The sequence below is a fragment of the Tachypleus tridentatus genome, chromosome 13, assembly GCF_004210375.1.
Source record: "Tachypleus tridentatus isolate NWPU-2018 chromosome 13, ASM421037v1, whole genome shotgun sequence".
Taxonomy (NCBI): Eukaryota; Metazoa; Arthropoda; class Merostomata; order Xiphosura; family Limulidae; genus Tachypleus; species Tachypleus tridentatus.
Genome location: NC_134837.1, coordinates 169,364,970 through 169,383,640, shown reverse-complemented (window position 1 = coordinate 169,383,640; position 18,671 = coordinate 169,364,970). Strand labels below are relative to the sequence as shown.

At 29.5% G+C, this 18,671-nt stretch overlaps 1 pseudogene across 1 annotated transcript in view; it reads right to left on the bottom strand.

Annotated features, from left to right (window-relative positions):
- Positions 1 to 18,671, bottom strand: part of LOC143239822 (stromal interaction molecule 1-like) — an 83,296-nt pseudogene that overhangs the window by 3,751 nt on the left and 60,874 nt on the right. The window contains exons 3-13 of the transcript XR_013021398.1: positions 18,315 to 18,429; positions 17,822 to 17,933; positions 17,398 to 17,513; positions 15,948 to 16,118; positions 15,304 to 15,394; positions 14,864 to 15,103; positions 14,503 to 14,603; positions 12,660 to 12,829; positions 8,030 to 8,107; positions 4,732 to 4,923; positions 2,679 to 2,949 (exon numbers count right to left, since the gene is read on the bottom strand). The product of XR_013021398.1 is annotated as a stromal interaction molecule 1-like (transcript). The remainder of the gene's footprint in view (positions 1 to 2,678; positions 2,950 to 4,731; positions 4,924 to 8,029; positions 8,108 to 12,659; positions 12,830 to 14,502; positions 14,604 to 14,863; positions 15,104 to 15,303; positions 15,395 to 15,947; positions 16,119 to 17,397; positions 17,514 to 17,821; positions 17,934 to 18,314; positions 18,430 to 18,671) is intronic.

Here is an 18,671-nt window from a genome sequence, read left to right as displayed (position 1 = left end):
TGCAGATATATTAAATAAGCATTTAATGACAGATGCTTTTGTCCTCACTTTATGTGTTTATTCATAAATAATTGCAAAGATGTGTTAAATGCTTTTGACAATTTAAAAATGTTTCATGTTAAACAACCTCTGAAATATAAAGTAAGGAAGTTCAGATAAGAATATTTAATCTCTATTGTCATTGTCATAAAAAAAATTCAATGACATTGAATATTAGTGATTAATTAGTCATAGTGTTTTGTTGTTGTCTGAAAGATGTAACTTCTAACTGTATTATGTGATGGAACAAACCTCAATAGTTGGATTACAGCACAAACAACAGTTTAGTAATTTAAGCATTTCAAAGTTTTACCAAAACGTTCTTTTACTTGATTAGAATTTATCACTATATATTTCTTCTATTCAATATGTGTGATTAGTAGACAAAGAAAAGTAGCATTAAGAAATAGTGACTATGATAAGTTGTTTAAATATATAAACTATATATTTAAATAAATTACAATATTTTAGCAACAGATATACATCAGAAGGAAGGATAACATAAACACAGCATATTTAAACCTTATATGAAATATAATAAGATTTAGTGTTGTGTAAGAAAAAATACCATTTTATACATATACAAACACACAACTGTTTCATGCAGTATAAACTGTGAAATGTAAGAAATTCCTGACTTCTATGTTCTTCCATCAGGCTAAATTATTTCATTTTTCAAACAATCAATAGCTCTAACTCACTTAGAGACACACACACACACACACACACACATATATATATGAAAAAAAGTGTATTTTTATGACATGACAATTAATTAGCAGGTAGCAATTACATTGCCAGTGGTTCTATAAGTTAATTAATAATTTTTTTTAAAATTTTTATTTATTTAAAAATTATACATATCTATATATATGGATGTTTAAGTTAGGAGATAGCTGATTACCTTCTATATGCATGAAAACCCTTTGATACCTAGAAGGGTAGGTGGATAAATAATTTATCTATCAAGTGTTTTCTTAACATTCAAAAACATTGTGTTGACACAATACTTGAATACAATGGAACATTTGTTACTACTTCAACTTTCAGTTATCAGCTACACAGAGTTTTGATTTGTACATATCTTATTTTTATTCTAAATTTATGGGCAAAGGCAAAATTGAACCTTAAAAGAAATGAAAGTTAGAAAATATTATGTAATATCTCCATAAGCATTCCTTGCATAATAATATCAAGAGGTATGATGTTTCATGTGAATTTCACCCTGAAATGGATTACCTGGTCATGACCAATGACAAGAGATAGTATTCCCTGAAACTGGTCTAATCAATAGGTATGAATAGAACAGAGACTAAACACTTAATTTTAAAAACAAACAAACAAACAAACTGTCCTTCAAAACCTACTTGTAGGACAATACGGCATACTGAGTTGTTGCATCTGGTGGATGTTAACTGCTCAGAGGTTTTGATTAATTTACATTGATAAATATTTTATAATACATTACATTTACCTTTTATAAGATGTTTCTTTATACATTTTAAGTCAAAAGGAATGCAAATGAAAAGAATGTAAATGTTTAATGTTTGGTGCCAGGAAAACTTATCATGAAATGGGATGGAAGAAAACTTTATAAAAGCAAACACATATCTTTACCAATGTAAGCATGGCAAATACATATCTTTACCAAAAATTTCTTTAAAATATGTTTTTAATGTCTATTTTTGATTGAGAAAAAAGAATTAAATTATTCATAGTGTTTATTACATAAAATGTCAAGATGAAAGAGCAGTTGTTCAAGTTATAAAAACAACTGTTTCATGAGACTTATTTTATACATCCGAAGGCATTATTTACTTTCTGTTAAAAAAATATAATTATTTAAATAATTGTCACTATTATATTAAATCAGTTCATTAAACACTGAAGTTGTCTTCCAGCTATATTACTGGCAAACTTGTGATTACCATGCACTATTTCAGTTCCAATAAAAAAAAAATAAAAGTCACACATGATACACTTATCGAACTTTAAACCCTTGAAAGACAATTAAAACAAATTGTATACAATCTTTAGCTGATACATTTAACAAGAAACCAGCTAATTTATGACTAAACACTCAAGACAAACTTGAAATTCAAGAAGTTTTAGATGTTTAATGGAACCAGAGAGCATCTGTAACTTTCTAAATACTAATAAATAAACTGCTTCCTTGATATTACCTAAAGGGAAAGTATGAAAATGATTACACTCTTTTTTAAAATAACAGCCAAACTTTATATTTTTAAATGAACAACAAAATCTTCTTTCTCTGTTGTTTCACATAGTAAACATGTATTTCCCATTCTGATGAATTATAATTTATTTTACACAGCTTTTCATACAGATTATATAACATATACAGAACATGTATTTGGTATTCCAGTACCATTTCATCTTAGATTTTGAAAATGTTCTTTAATAAAATGCAAATAAACTGTAATACTTATTTTTTAACTATTCTTTGGCAAAAATGTATGTGTGATCATTACAGTTCAATACACACCTAACAATAAAAAACAAAAGAAGAAATTATATGGTAAGTACATATAAAACAGCAAGTCTAAAGACAACAGATATAGAATGAATTCTTGGTTAACAGAAGAACTTTAGAAGAATCATATAAGCATGTGGCATACCCATTTTCTAGTTTAGATGAAGATTTTGTTGAGTTCAGTGTAGAAGTTTTACTATTTCCACCTTGTTCCATATTTCCATTGATGATCCATGTAGGGCTAAGCACATGTGACACTTGATCACCAAAACCTGAAGTACCTCCACCATTTGAAGAGGTATTGGTAGAAAGAGACATCGTAAATTCTGATTTACTCCTAGCTATTGGTATGGAGGAATTTTCCTGAACACAGTAGGCTCTAGAGTAAAATGAAGGAGCCACACTGGTAATAGCACCTGGTATGAATAACTAACAGTTAGTGTTATGAACTAAAGCTAGTTAATGTCATTTGTTAAAAAGTTATTTCTGAAAATATTTACCCTCAATTTAATTGGATAAAAGAAGGAATTTAAAAAAAAAATCAAATTAGGGATTATGTTTTTGTATATATAATAAAAACTGTTAGTTCTTTCTGGTACAGTATATTTCACAGAAATGTTTGAAAAATAAAATGTTAGTTATGTCTGAGTATCATGCAGTCTCATTTTGTAATAAAAGTGGAAATACAGTATAAATAAACATATAGCTCTGATAAATATTAACTCAAAATAAATAAAAAAGTTTAGTTCATCACATTGACTATTCTTTTATTCTCTATAAGTTGCTTTATAGAGACGACTTGTTCTTACATTTTTTTGCTCAGTAAACATATTTTCTTATAGATGCATATTAGTGTTAGAAAAGGAAGGCATCTATTTTTGCTATCTCTACTGAACTATTTTTTTCAAAAATATAATACCAGACACAGAAAGAAGTTATGAGGCAAATCATTTGGTAGTAAACATGAAGTGTCTTTTATACAAATTAACACCTGCAATTTAAGTTACACCAAATGATGTCAATCCTTAAGAAAAAATAAAAGTCACATATCAAGTCATACGTATCACGCTTTGAAAGATGTCTAAAATAAATTCTATACAATCTTTCATTAACACATTTGACAAGTCAGAATTTCACCCTTCTAAACCTAGACTTACTGCTGTTACACTTGTAGTGGAAATACAGTAAATACATTAGTAAAACAAACATATGCCACAGATAAATACTAAATCAAAACACCATTTCTTGTATATTATGTGAAATATGGCACTTGATATGCTGAATATCTTATTTGTCTCAAACAATATGGCAAATTATGTTCCCACATATATTAAGACATTATTATATTGTTACAATATTCTTATAGAAGTTTTACTATGTCCTCCTTGTTCCATGAAATGCTAAAAACCTGAGTAGTAACAATATACGAGTGAATAATAATAGTGCTTATAGATGGAAGTTTCACAAAATATCAAAACTAATGATTTCTTACATATGCAATTCCAATTCCCCTTTTTAAAATAAATAATACTGTTGTGCTCATTTTTCTTATTAATTCCCTGTCAGTTCAGTAATTGATTGATGAATTCTCAAATCAGCTGGTATGTCAAATTAATCTTGATATCTTCGAAAAACTTCTTCCCTTAGCTGACCCTGGACCTACAGTTTAGCTCAATCCCTATACTCAACCCAATTAATCCATCACATTATCTAGAACAATTCAAACGTGTTTTACTGATACATTATTTTACTTCACATTTACAAAGTAACTTCTCAGTTTGTGGGTTCAGCAAACTAGACCTCGAAAATAGTGCCAAATGTCTTCTTTTTGTCTAATCAATACAACCTAAACCTTTTATGAATGACTCATTTATTTAAGTCCACATCAAGATGCCGGGCTAACTCATGTGGTAGGTGTTAAATACAAAGTAAAAGAATTATTTTAGATCAGATTTCTGACTGAAAATAATACTCTGAAGTTTACAGATCAAATTAAAACAAGTTATACTGAATTAAAATGATGATGTTATTTTACTGAAAATTACCATTTCTCAAGAATTTTAGTTTTATGAAAGTAATTGATTATTTCTGTTCAAACTTCATAGTTTAAATAGATCAGTGTGTCCAATAATAACATGAAATTGTACAAATATTTCACTTAAGAAACAACAACAACAAAAACAGAAGGTAACATTTACCATTAGCTGATGAATAGTCAGATGCTAAGAAAGCAGAGAGTTGACCAGCAGAAATCAAGGAGGTGCTACTGTCTTGTTTAATCAGACCTTGTGATGGAAACTTCAGCATAGAATGTTCATTAACTGGAGTTACCAAAAGAGGTGGAATAGGTGATAAAAACAAAACTGCTGAATTGTGAACAAGTTGATGTACTATAAGATACAAATAAAAATAAGTAAAAATTATATTTCCATGTATAACATTTTATTCGTATGTTATTTCAGAATAAACGCCAAGCTAGCAAATTCTACATAGTACAATATATTTCATAAACACTGATTAATATAAATATACAAAAATCATACTGAAATCAACATGTTGGAATAGCACTAAGTTATACTTCCAGATACCAAAATTCTTCAGTAATACAACATAACTAGAGATACAGTTGAAGAGAGCAATGAAATATTTGATTCAAAATCTTTTGCATTAAAAGTAAGTCAAAATATGAACTAGACAAGTATGTAAACAGCCAACACAATTAGATGCTAAAACGACAGAAGGAATTTAAAGTTGAAATAGGATTATATGGAACTTGGTACATCTATGTGAAACAATCATTATTTTATTCTGAAAATCACATTGAATACGGTTTCAGATATGAAGCTGCTATACAAACTGGGATTCCAACTGGTTACTCTTGAAGTCAAAGTAATGGATCTTTTAGAGTCTGAAAGAATTACAATCTATCAGGTGCTTCTTAAGGAGCCACTTCAACTGAATAATTGCAGAACTTAAAACAGGTATTTATATAATGTCAACTCATTAGATTCTTATAAAGTTTCTTAAGAAAAAAATAATAATTATAGCTTCTAGGGATAGGACAAAAATGTTGGTTGAAATTATTGCAAATAAAGACACTAATGGTGTGAATCATTTTACAAACTACAAGCTAATAATAAAATAATTATATTTATCATAAGATATTAGTTATAGACCTATTATAATTTTACGCACTACCTTCTATATCTAGTCTGTTAACAATTTTCCAGAATAAGAAAAGTGTATAATAACAGTATTCCAACAACACTGTATTTGCAATATCCATTGCTGCTGCTGATGCATTTTGCTCAATCCAGAGCTCTTAAGGTCAGCTGGGATACAACAAACACACTACCGGTCAGAACACTACCTATATGAGTCAGTTTGTAAGAGGCATTCACATCATGATTAAAATTCATTATAAGTTTTGTTTTTCTTGTGTATTGATTTATGACCTTTTGTTCTTATTTTCAGTTTGTCATTCTGAACCAACTTCATAATGTTTTAAGTTACCTTTTAGTAAATTTTAATCAGTTTACAAAAACAAGTACCCATGTTACCTCAACTTTGAAAATGTGATTAATTGCACTTTATTAATTTTCTTTCCAATCAAGAATAAATACATTATAACACATGCTTCCAACATGTAAGCTAACTTTATATTGAGAATCAGCAGTGTCATTATCAAGGTACAGAGCTGTTAAAAATTATTTGTTCAATTATGCAGTAATTAAGATTCAGTCATTGGTCTATTCTGTCTATGTATGCATGTAGTACTTTGGTCAAAAGTGTATTAGATGCCTTGATGAATAAACATAAAGTATATACACAAAAATATAAGCATTAAATAAACTCCCAGGACTATTAATGCAAATATCTACTATCAGTTATGTACATCACATGTCATGTGGGAAGACTGATTTTGCTAACATAAGTGACATTTCAAACTTTGAAGATGCAAACAAGTTTGTACCTGAAGAGTCTAGGCCTAAAAAACTGTTTTCAACATGGTTCAAAAGATATTATTATTATTTATAGAGTACTATTTGATCACAGCATGGGTGACAAGTTCCATAAACTTTTAGCTGAGTTCATAAAAGTAGAAGCAGACCACTGACATGCCTACAAATTTTCAATAATTTTTGAGTTAAAGAGTTAAAAGTTTGCCAGGTAGAAGTTGTAAACGTCCTTCCCCATTTGTCAAGATAGCACTACACAGCAATGTGAAGATTTTTTGAATGCTGCAAGGCTGAATGAAAACTCAGTCATTGATACATTACATAATGGGACTGGGAACAGTAATATAGCAACAAACCTGGAAATTTCCACTGAAGGCAACATACTACTAAATGGAACTTGTACTAATAATAACACTACTTATTTATTAAAACTAAGAATTATATGTTACAGTGTGGCCAAGATATATAAGGATGCTCTATATAAATGGTTCATAAAGCTGATTGGAAACTTTAGTGTTTCATGGTAGTCACTTGGTTGAGAGCACAACCATCTAATACTCAAGAAATACTCTTATTAGACCAAACAATTCACTCAAATGTGTTAACAGTTTGTACTTTTATCACTTGAAATAACTTGTGTGTCCTTTTTCACTATACCATACAGGTTTTTGTTTTATAAAGAAAGATGAAATACAAGCTGTATTTGAATATGTAGCTACAGGTTTGCAACTTTCCTGCTAATTGTTTACAAATTTCTTCTTCAAAATGGTGTAATGGTTTTAGATTAATAAAGGGAAATTGTATTAAAAATACTTTTAATTATTTAAATAATGTTTGCACCAGTTTTATATTATTTTTCAGCTTTCTTGAACTACAAAATATCATCTAAAATATAAATAGGGAGACCTCAATAGGATGTACAAGTTAAACAATACTTATAGTGCAAATAATTACATTGTTGACAATGTGAATTATCATGCATGCAAAATATGAACCTTTTACTCCAAAATGTCCCAAACTAATAGAATTTACACATCAGGTTGAATAAACACTTGTAGTTCAAATACTTAACTATTGTGAATTTTTTCTATTTCCATAATTTACCTGAGATAACTCAGATGCCCTCTATGTTTCAAAAAATATATGTTGGAGTTAATTTGACCATACCATTTTTCTCCATATTTTTAATTATTTGTCCAAATTTATTTTCATGTTATTATGTATCACAATCAGTGCTCACTAGATGTTACTAGAAATGCTGTTTGTGCTGATCTCTGTCAGATTTATTCTGAATCGTGTATCATTAGCTCTAGAGAAAAACGTTTGTATTTTTTAATGTAGTTCACTGAAATAACATATGTATAATTCCATATCATAAAATAACTTATCTCATTAATATATAATACAGGCTATCAAAAAGTGAAATACAATAACTAACATACCTTGAATACATTTTCAAAAAAAAGAAAGGACATAGAATTAATGCACATAAAATAAGATCAAAATTATATGACTGTGACTAAAAACTTTATATCACCTGCTCCAATACTGCCTCCAGATGATTGCCCATCTTCATCCAAAAGTTGTGACTTACTTCCAATGTGATTTAGCTTACCTGATAAAAAACAAAGACATATGGAAGGTTTTGTCCAAATCATGCCACAGTTTCATTGCTCAAAAATACTGTACAATTAAAAGATAAGGCAATTATCTTGAGAAAAAAAGACAACCTATAACTATCACATACATAAACATAAACCAATAAATGTAGGTGTGAAGTAGTACACAAACAATTTGACAATGACAACTTTAACAAGTTTTACTGCTATTCCAGTTGCGAAAGAGTCAAGTATTGTACATTTAGTTCCTAATGATATAAAATAAGATAAATTGAGAGGACTAAAAAAAAAATGTTGCAAAACACATGAAATAAGCCTCACTTGCAATACACAAATGATAATATATACAATCAATACATGATTATTTACAAGGCAAAAACTGAAGTACTTTCTATGGTACAGTCCAGAGAAACTAGAAATATTATAAAACATGAATCTCAAAAATATGACCAACTATGTAGAAGTACTTTCTTTTTAGGCAAACTTAAGAAATAGCAAGAAATACCACTCTTTCTTGGAAACTGATAGCATAGTAAAAAATACTATTCTCTTATGGAAATATAACAAAATAGGAACATAAAATCCAGAAAAATTACAATTTGTTCAAGGAAATATTACAAAACAGTATTCTCATCATGAAATGATAAAACAGAAAGAAATACTGTCCTCTCGTGAAAGTATGACAAAACTGAAAGCAGTCCTCTTGTGGACAAATCAGGCAACAGCATGATCTTCTTACAAATAGATTATAAATCATCAAGAAAAATTGCCTTTTATGGAAACATGGTAAAATAAAATGAACCAGCATTTCCTCATAGAAACAAGATGAAATATTATACAATTTATAAAAACAGATCCTGATGAAATACATCTTTAATATTAAAATAAGTAAACTGAGAGTTAGTAATACACTGCTTATTACTAATATCCTTAGAAATGAAAATAAGCATAGAAAAAAGTTACTCACCAAGCAGGAATTTTCTGCTGAAAATGTTTGCAATGCTACATATAAAACACCTTACAAAAGATTACCTAATATGAAAATTTTAGTACCTAAATCAATAAGTCAAATGAATAAAGAATTTTAAAAAGGTTTTTTGTTTTTAAATAAAAGTTATGTACAAATTTTATCTATTTTTCTCTGGAACTACTCTTTATGACTCCTTCTTGTAAGTTTTGTCATTGTTATTATCATTTTTGCACTTCAATATCCAGTAAAACCTGTCTAAGCCAGAAACTGCATAGAGCAGAAACCTGTACAAGCCAGAAAACTATCTTTCACCTACCTTATCTACCAACAAGTAGAATTAGAACATGAGTAAAGCAGAAAAAATATTTTGATTAAATATTAATTTCTTATTTAATTAATAAATTATTTAAATATTAACAAATTCTTGTTTAATTAATAATTTGTTTAAACATAACAAATTTTTGGACATTTTGTTACAGTAAGTATTGGTTAAATATATTGTTCTTTTTTCTGCTCTCAATATTTTTGTAGTTAAATTAGATTCATGATTTCTAGAAATATATGTGTCTTTTAAGTGCAAAAATCCACTTTTTAAATAATTCTCATGAAAAAAATAAATTCCTATCTTCCCTAATTTTAAATTTTAGAGAAAATTTACAATGGGTAAGAGGTAAGAGAGAAAATCTGCACTGTTTCAAAAATTTAGGGAAGAATCAACTTCCTGTGGAATGGAAAGTGAATAATAAAGCATGGATGACAAATGCTATATTCAAAGAATTTTTTAACAAATTAAACAAAAGAATGGAACAAGAAAATAGGAATATTCTACTTTTCCTAGATAATGCAACCTGTTACCCAAAAGTTCAACTTTCAAATGTTTGTTTAGTCTTTCTACCTCCATGTACAACATCAGTTCTACAACCACTAGATAATGGAATCATACAGTGTATAAAATTGAAATACAGAAAACTGATGCTTCAGTATGTTATTGCAAACATAGACAACTGTAAGAGAGCATCTAAATGACCATGAAAATTAACGTGTTAGATGCAACTGCATTAAGTCATTCAATCAAATGTGTAATAAAGGGCTTTCAAAACTGTAGATGTATTCTTGATAATGGCATAGATTGTGGAGAAGTTGTTTGTTATGATGATTCTAGTGAAATCCAAACTCTGATTAAGAAGATTGATGCAGATAATTCTGTGAATACAGAAAGTTTTGTGAATGTTAACAAAAAATGTGTTTTTAAAGAAACTGATGAAATTGATTTAAAATCAATAATATACTCTTCAAAAAAAGAAATGCAAAAGGCAAAATTTGAGACATATTGTTAACAAGTTTATTCCGGGTAGTTCTGTATGACATGTGTGAAACTTTGCACATTCACTGCTGAACATCCAAAGTCTGCAAAGGCGAAGTCTACGCTCACTAGTTGAAGTTTAACGTCACTCAACGTCAATAACGAGTATGCCCCTCCGTGAGCAACAATAACTGCTTGGCATCTCCTGCCCATGGAAGCGATGAGATGACGAATTACATCCTGTGGAATGGCTGTCCACTCAGCCTGCAAAGCTGCTGCAAGCTGAGGCAGAGTCTGAGATTGAGGTTGTTGCCATCGCAGACGTCGGTCCAACTCGTCCCAAAGATGTTCGATGGGGTTTAAATCTGGTGATCTGGAGGGCCAGGGAAGAACGTTGATGTTGTGGTGTCTCAAAAAGACAGTGGTGAGTCGGGCTGTGTGAGGACGGGCATTGTCATGTTGAAAAACGTCGTTTACGTTCATCATGATGGGTTGCACATGGGGCCTAAGTATCTCGTAGACGGTTGCGTACGGTCTGATCGGAAATCCTACGCAGCCCTAGTATGGTTGAGGTTGTAGACGTTGCAGTGGTGGTCCTATTCCGAAGGTGACGTAACCGGATGTAGCGATCTTGTGTGGGCGTGGTCACACGAGGTCTGCCAGATCGTGGACGATCACGAGTTGATCCATGTTGTTGGTGACGATTCCATAGCCTTGTGATGGTGCTTGGGTGGACATTCACAGCTCTGGCAACATCTGATCAAGATTCGCCTGCTTCCAGTCAGTCTTGGCGTAACTGTATTGCGTGTTGATGGCTTAACACTGAGCTATGGAAACCAAGAACCTGTCACTTTTATAGGGATTTTGCACATGTTGCACTTGCAGAACATGCAGATCTCTCAAACGAATTTATTGTACACGAATGCGTTTTGGCGAAAAATCCGATGTATTCCTCCGTTTTCAAAGTGCACAACTTTTATTGTAATTTTGGTCTGACAATCAGTGCCTTAACACGTGTAACATCACATACTCTGAGCTTGTAATGTTTTTACATATATTTCTCTTTAAAATAACAAAAATATCCCTTTTGCGTTACTTTTCTTGAAGAATATATAATTGCAGTATGAGAGATTCAGAAGATGAACAAAATAGAAAAGATAGTGAGGATATTAACGCTATCAAATTGTATGCTAAAATGAAGGGGGAAAATGAACTTCATGAAAAGGCCGTAAAATTGGCATTCTCTTTTAACCACATGAGAAAGCCCATTAAAAAAACAAAACAGTTGAAACTGGATACTTTCTTCAAATAAATGTGATTAAGATTTTTTGTACTTACGTATATTTTAAATGTCTATTTTTGTTGATATTCTAATAAATATAGTATCAACAGTATAATAACTTGATTCACAAATGTCTTACTTCTCTTGAGTCAAGCAAGTATAACATTCTGCTTAAAAATTATATATAATTAAGGAAATGCATGTTCACTATGTTCACTGCTTAAGCTGGAAATTTTACCTGGTCCCATGTGATTCTGCCTTAGACAGGTTTTACTGTATTTATATTTCAAACTCATAAAAAAAAAAGAAATCCTCAGATGTTATTACAGATTAGATTAATTACTAAATTCATTAAACCATTTGATCTCATCTGTAACTACAAGAAGTCTGTTTATTGAAATTTATATAAAGCTATTTGAGGACTACCTGCATTAGCTATTCCTAATTTTGAAGTGATAGACTAGAAAGAGATACATAACCAACACCTTCTACTGCTAACTCCTTATGGACTACTCTTCAATAGGGAGATTGGTTATTACACCATAAATACCTTATGGCTGAAAGGGCAAGCAAGCATGAATTGTGCATGAGACTAAAAGTACCGATAATAACTACTACAGTTACACCATTAGTTATATACAAAAATAAAACTATGGAACCTGTGTTAAACTACTGCACCATGAGCACCTAAGGTTTGCCACTTTCTGTCACGTTAAACCAAATGTAAATGGAAATTTGTATGCAAATTCAATTAAAGTTCAACAATAATATTCTAGCTCTATCATGACAAAATAAACAAATTTTCAGTGCCATCTATTAAAAACAGCTACAAATGTAAAAACTCAAAAAAGATATTTTAAGAACTACAAAATCATGGAAGCTCTAATACTTCAAAATGTGATATAAAATACATACAAGTAGACTTGGCACATCTTATTAAACTATCATAAAACTCCATGTTTACCTCTGTCCTCAGATTTTTTTCTGACTAACCTGTAAAGTAAGGATGGCTAGAAAGTCCATTTACACATTCATTCTGCAGCTGAGATTCTAAGTACTTCAGACCTGGATTATGCACAATGGCAAAAGAGCACAGACGTTCAATCTGCTTCCAACGATACAGCCTTTCTTGCAGGTCTTTAGTAACTTCTGACAGAGCTGCTCTGGATTTTGAAAATGAAATTAAAATCAGGCTTAAAGTCCTTCATGATGTCTGTGTGTAACTGTTTATATAATAATAAAAATTATTCATGAAAAATATCAGTCAGATCCATAATTCATACACACACACCTTTACAGGAAAGCACAGTGAAGTGGGTAGCGTTTCATCATGCGTTATCACAATGTTTAATCTGAAATGTAGATTCACTCAAAGAAATTGATTTTGCATTTTATAAAACTTTCAATCCTAAAATTAACTAGGCATTTTAGTTATAACAATCATACATAAATTGCTATGTTTTAAGTATGATAATGATAAACTACTCATTCTTTGTTTTCCTAGCAATAAAGCAAATAAAAAACTAAAGTTAAAGCATTAGCAAATAGCTTTTTGTCACTACAAAACAAGTGATAAGTTAGTGTAGATTATTAAATATAAGACACATTTCAACTTTTTAAAATAAAAACATGCTAATTAGATTATTTTTGCCTTGAAAAAGATGCATATATTAACTTATAACCCTCTTCTAATTACACATATTTATTTTGTTTGAAATTAATATACATATTAAGAACACAAAATTGTTTTTAAACTTTAAAGCAACAAGTTTTTCAGAAGTGTTAGAGATAAACTGTGATTGTTTTTCTTAGTTGTGTGTAATTACCTTTAAAGTGCATTGTTTGTTTTATTGTAGCACAAATCAAAACAATAGGCTATATGTACTCTCATCACTGTGGAAAATCAAACCCTAGGTTTTAGGGTTAAAAGTCCATAAACTTAGCACTAACTCACCAGACAACTTTTACAAAAACAGAGAAAAGCAACTAAGCATTAAATTCAAATACAGGTTTTGATTAAATATATATATATATAAAGCTTTAGTGCTTCAGAACAAACCTAACAAGTCTGTTCAGTATGTAGCAGTTAACAGTTTAAAGAAATATGTAAAAAATGAATTAAGATATATGCTAACATACACATCCTGAAGTAAGGAACTTACTTTCCTACTTAACATTATATTCAGAAAACACACTCAAAAATTAGTACAGCAAGAATAAATCTGATAGGATGTACCAAGATATTTTATGAGAAGAGAATTCTTACTTTATTTTATATATCTTTCACACAGAAGTGTTTAAAATGAGCTCTGTTAAAATAAAATAAAAATTACAATAACGTGTCAATGAACTCTAAGTATTTTTTAAACAGACATTTCCTTTTACAACCCAAAACGTGGATATTTTTAGATTCTCCCCACCCACAGTATATTCTTTCTAGTAGGAACCATTTTGGTGTGGTATCTGTAATAACCCTAAGCATTTCTGAATCTCTTACAAATATATATATACACACATTGCAGTTTTGAATACGAATTCCAGTTAATTTTTGCCAGAACTTGTTTATTTGTAGTTAAAGCACAAAGCTACTTTCAGTCAAGATAAAACTGTGACCAAAATTAGTTTGAAAAGGTGAAAAAAATGTACCATCACAAACTATCTTAAAATTTTATGCTTTGCTATACTATACTGAAATGTTGTAGTAACACAAACAGTAAGTGAAAAAATATCATCTAATTTTTACAAATATTGTTTTAATGGAAATACATATTTAAATAAAAATTCATACTATTCCCTCCTTAAACATATTCAACAACAAATAACAAAATGTTATTACTTAGCTTGAAGAATCCTTTGCTCAATAGCATCAACTGAGATCCCATGGGCTATTCTGAAAGCCCCTAGTACAGTCGACCTCCTTTTTCTTAATTTTTCACACTAAAACCAAAGTTACATAGAACATACTGATTTTAGCTGGTAAACACATAACAGAATACTCTAACTTATTGACTAAAACACATCTACCACTGAAGAAATGTTTATAGATTTGTATAGCAAACTTCTAGCTTCAATATCATCATAATTATTACTCACAAAATTTGCAAATAACATTAATAACATACCTATGATTTATCAACTATGAAATCAATGCTGCTAATATTAATAATAAATAGATAAACTACATCATCATAACTAACCTCTTCCTTAGCAGAATTCAACTGTTGCTCAGCTGCAGCTCTCTTTTCATTGTAACTTCGCAGCTCGAGCTCATGAGTTAGCTGAAGCCAGAGCTGAAGGGCTGGAGGAGGTGACCACTGACTGGTTTCTAATGCCTTTTCTATACAATGTAGTTCTTCTTGAGCATGATCTAATTCATTCCTCAATTGCTGAACACTTTCCAAGTCACAATGTTCATGCTTCATTGTCATCATCTTGTTCTTTACAACAAAATTATTTTTAATCATTACAATAACTCATGCACAATGAGCTTGCACAACCTTAATAAGTTGATCCAAATTCTGTATTACATTCTCAAAATAACTCGAAAGTAGTAAGAATACGAGCAAGAAATTGAGAAAAATACTAACTGGGCCTTAAATTTAAAAAAGTGGTTTAACAAATATTCCTTTAATTATACCTGAGAATTGGCTATTTCATTTTGCAACTTCTTTTCTAAATCTTGTTTCTCAATTACAACATTCTTTTGCTCTTGTCTTGCTTTATATAACCTGTAAACAAATATTAATTTGCCATTGTAAACCCACAATGTTTAGCTGAAGTACAATATTATTTCAATTTAAAATAATAATCTTTATGACATTTATCAATCAAGTAAACTGTTAGTAATGAAAAACGTACAGTGGTTTTACAACTCTAAAGTTATTTACATCAAAATCTGGAGTAAACAGTTAACAGAAAAATATCTACAATATGACGTTTTAAAATCTCTGCTCAAACATCAGAAGGAACATTTTGTCTTCTTCAAAAGAACAATGTGTCAACACATTCTATACAAAATACTACAAATAAAAATATAATCATAGTAGATATTCTGAGTTACTCAGAACATTCCTGGTTTTGGACATGCAAACCAATGATAAAAATTATATTTTAAGAAAGCTTTGTAGAAAAATTACCTACTTGATCTCAAATATTCAACACCTGCATTTAATTTTATGGTGTAAATATTCAGGTGTTAAGGGTTACAGTTACATAGTGATAAAAAATGAAAAGCAAACTCTCTAAAATATGACCTTTTACAATATAACCATCAAAACTTACTCTTGTTGTAGTTTCAACAAAGTTTCCTCAGCCTGCTGGAGACTTTGCATGTCTCTCATCATCTTCTGTAGCTGTCTCTGTGAAAGCTTGTGTTGAATATAAGCAAACCAGCAGCCCCAGTAGCAAGTACTAGTGATAATACCAGCAGAATGTCCTTTGCATAATTGTGGTCTGTTAAAAACATAAATATGATACACATAAAAGAAATATTAAAGTTCCGCACACTTGAAACAACAGTTAAGATTTATTAGGAGCTATAAGCTAGCACCAGTGATGTATTTCTTTCACCAAATACTGTTACTTTGTGAACTACCACATGCATATAAAAGAAAATCACTTCAATATATTGCCTAAAAAATTTTAATTTTAATTTGCATACCAAAAGTATGCATTAAGCTGTGACAATTAACATTTGAAATACTGTTAATTAAATGAAACCCCACTTATCTAGTCAAACATATATACATACTAGATATACTAGTGAAGGGTCCCCAAAAAAGTACTATTTCAAAAGTAAATAAAACCAAAATCAAAAGTAACAAATGTTTTCATTTCTTCCTTTTCAAGTTCATGTTATCCTGCACAGTAGCCTACAAAGTGCATAATTCTTCTTGTGATCCATGACATGTACACATTTTACCAACATCACAACAGTATCCCTTACATGATGTCATTATAGTGTCTACTAACTGAATGATTGACAAACAACACACTACTGTAAGTTGTGCAAGTGGTTAAAACAGATTACTCTTGAACCCCTTTTGAGAAAAAAAGGTGGAAGAGATTACTAGTAATATTTTATTTTGCAATAAATAATCAAAATCAAAGTCATACATGTCAAATTTGATTATATGGTTTTTTAGAGATATTTTCTATAGTTTTGAAATTTTTACTTTTTTTACATTTTCGATCAACTTTGAACTTTAAAATTTTTTCTTGGTAATTGGAAGTAACATTACGTGAATATTCTTTGTGTATATGATCTTCATACAGTAGAAAACTCTTTACATTCTTATGCTCAAGTTTAATAAATTAAAGAGATTATAAACATAACACAAATTATTAAACTTATTTAATGTAACATGATTAGCTTTCAACCATTCAAAACTATTTGTCTACCTTCCTACTAAATCACAACAATTTTATTGTTTTTTATTTTAATATATTTTGTTTTAATAAATGCAAGGCACATGTATTTGACAATAAAAAAGTAGTGACATAACCTGCAGTGACTAATTAAAAAAAATAATGTAGAAAAACTATTATTTCAATAATATTTATGTATACTGATAAAACAATCTTATAAGTAATTTATCTTTTATAGACTATAATAATTTGTTATAAAGTTGGTTATTTGAAGAGCTGAACTTCTTAAAAAGCACGTTAATAATAATAATGCAATGTACCAGAATAAATCATAATGTTTTCTAAATTTATATAATTTACTCACAACGTGGAGGTCCAAAGAGGACCACATCCATTGCCTTCAAAACAATCTTCTGTTTATGAATAGGATCTTTGATCCCCAAAATCAAATTCATAAATTGATGGTCATTTATAGCCATTCTAAAAAAAAAAAAAAAAAAGAAATCTTAAAAATAGGTTTTATTGCAAAACAACAATCAAATGCATGTTAAACACATCAATTTTAAAATATTGTAAACAAAATATGAATGCTGGAATATGGATAAGAATGATATGAGTAAAGTTAAAAAAGGTCAACCAAATTTATTTTTCTCGTACTATTCGTCCCCAAAATGATAAGAAAATAAACATAAAAAGTATATACACATTAAAACAGTTCACTTTTCAAAACACAATAACTTACAGATGTTCTAAACTTATAACAAAAATTATCTAATTACACATATTACCTTGGTAAAGTTAAGCCATCAACTGCATTCTTTTGAAAGTTTTGGATGTATTGAGGAAGCTCTACATGAGTGATGAGCCATTCAACAGTGTCCTCTAGTGTCCAATTATGCACTAAATATATACATAAAAGAATATGCCTTACTCAATATATTTTATTCTAAGTAAATATTTTAAAATCATACATTATTAGAACTACAGGAAAGTAGTTCAGTTTGTGAAAACAATAAAAATAAACTATCACAATAAACTATGATAAAAAATCACTGAATCATACAAACAAAATGACCTCAAAAAAAAATTTAATTTTGGAATTTGTTTTAATAAATTTCATATAATTCCTATTATTAGTGAAATATGGAATGTACCTAAGAATAAACATTATAAAAACATACAAGGTTTAATTAATAGAAGGCCATCATTTTTGAAGAGAAAATCATAGCTAATTTAAATCAATCTTCATGTAACATTTAGAATAGTTTAAACTATTATTACCTTCTGATAATTTCCATGATCTCCATAATTCATCCACACTAATGTACTTGTCATTACCATGAAAGCTTTTTTGTCTTTCATACCCATTTTCATAATGTAGTTCATCTCTTAAAAACTTGAAAAAGGAAATTTAAAAATTAACTTTATGAAAAAGTTACATGTTAATATCATAAAACAATTTCATTACAGGTCAAACACCTTTCTGAATGAGTTCTGAAAACACTGTATTATCAGTATAAACAACTGATAACCACTGTATAGTTATATATCATAATATGCAAAACAAAGCATATTTACCTCCTCCTGCTTGTTGTAACAACAAATACATAGACTACACGTTTAGACGAGTTTAAGAAT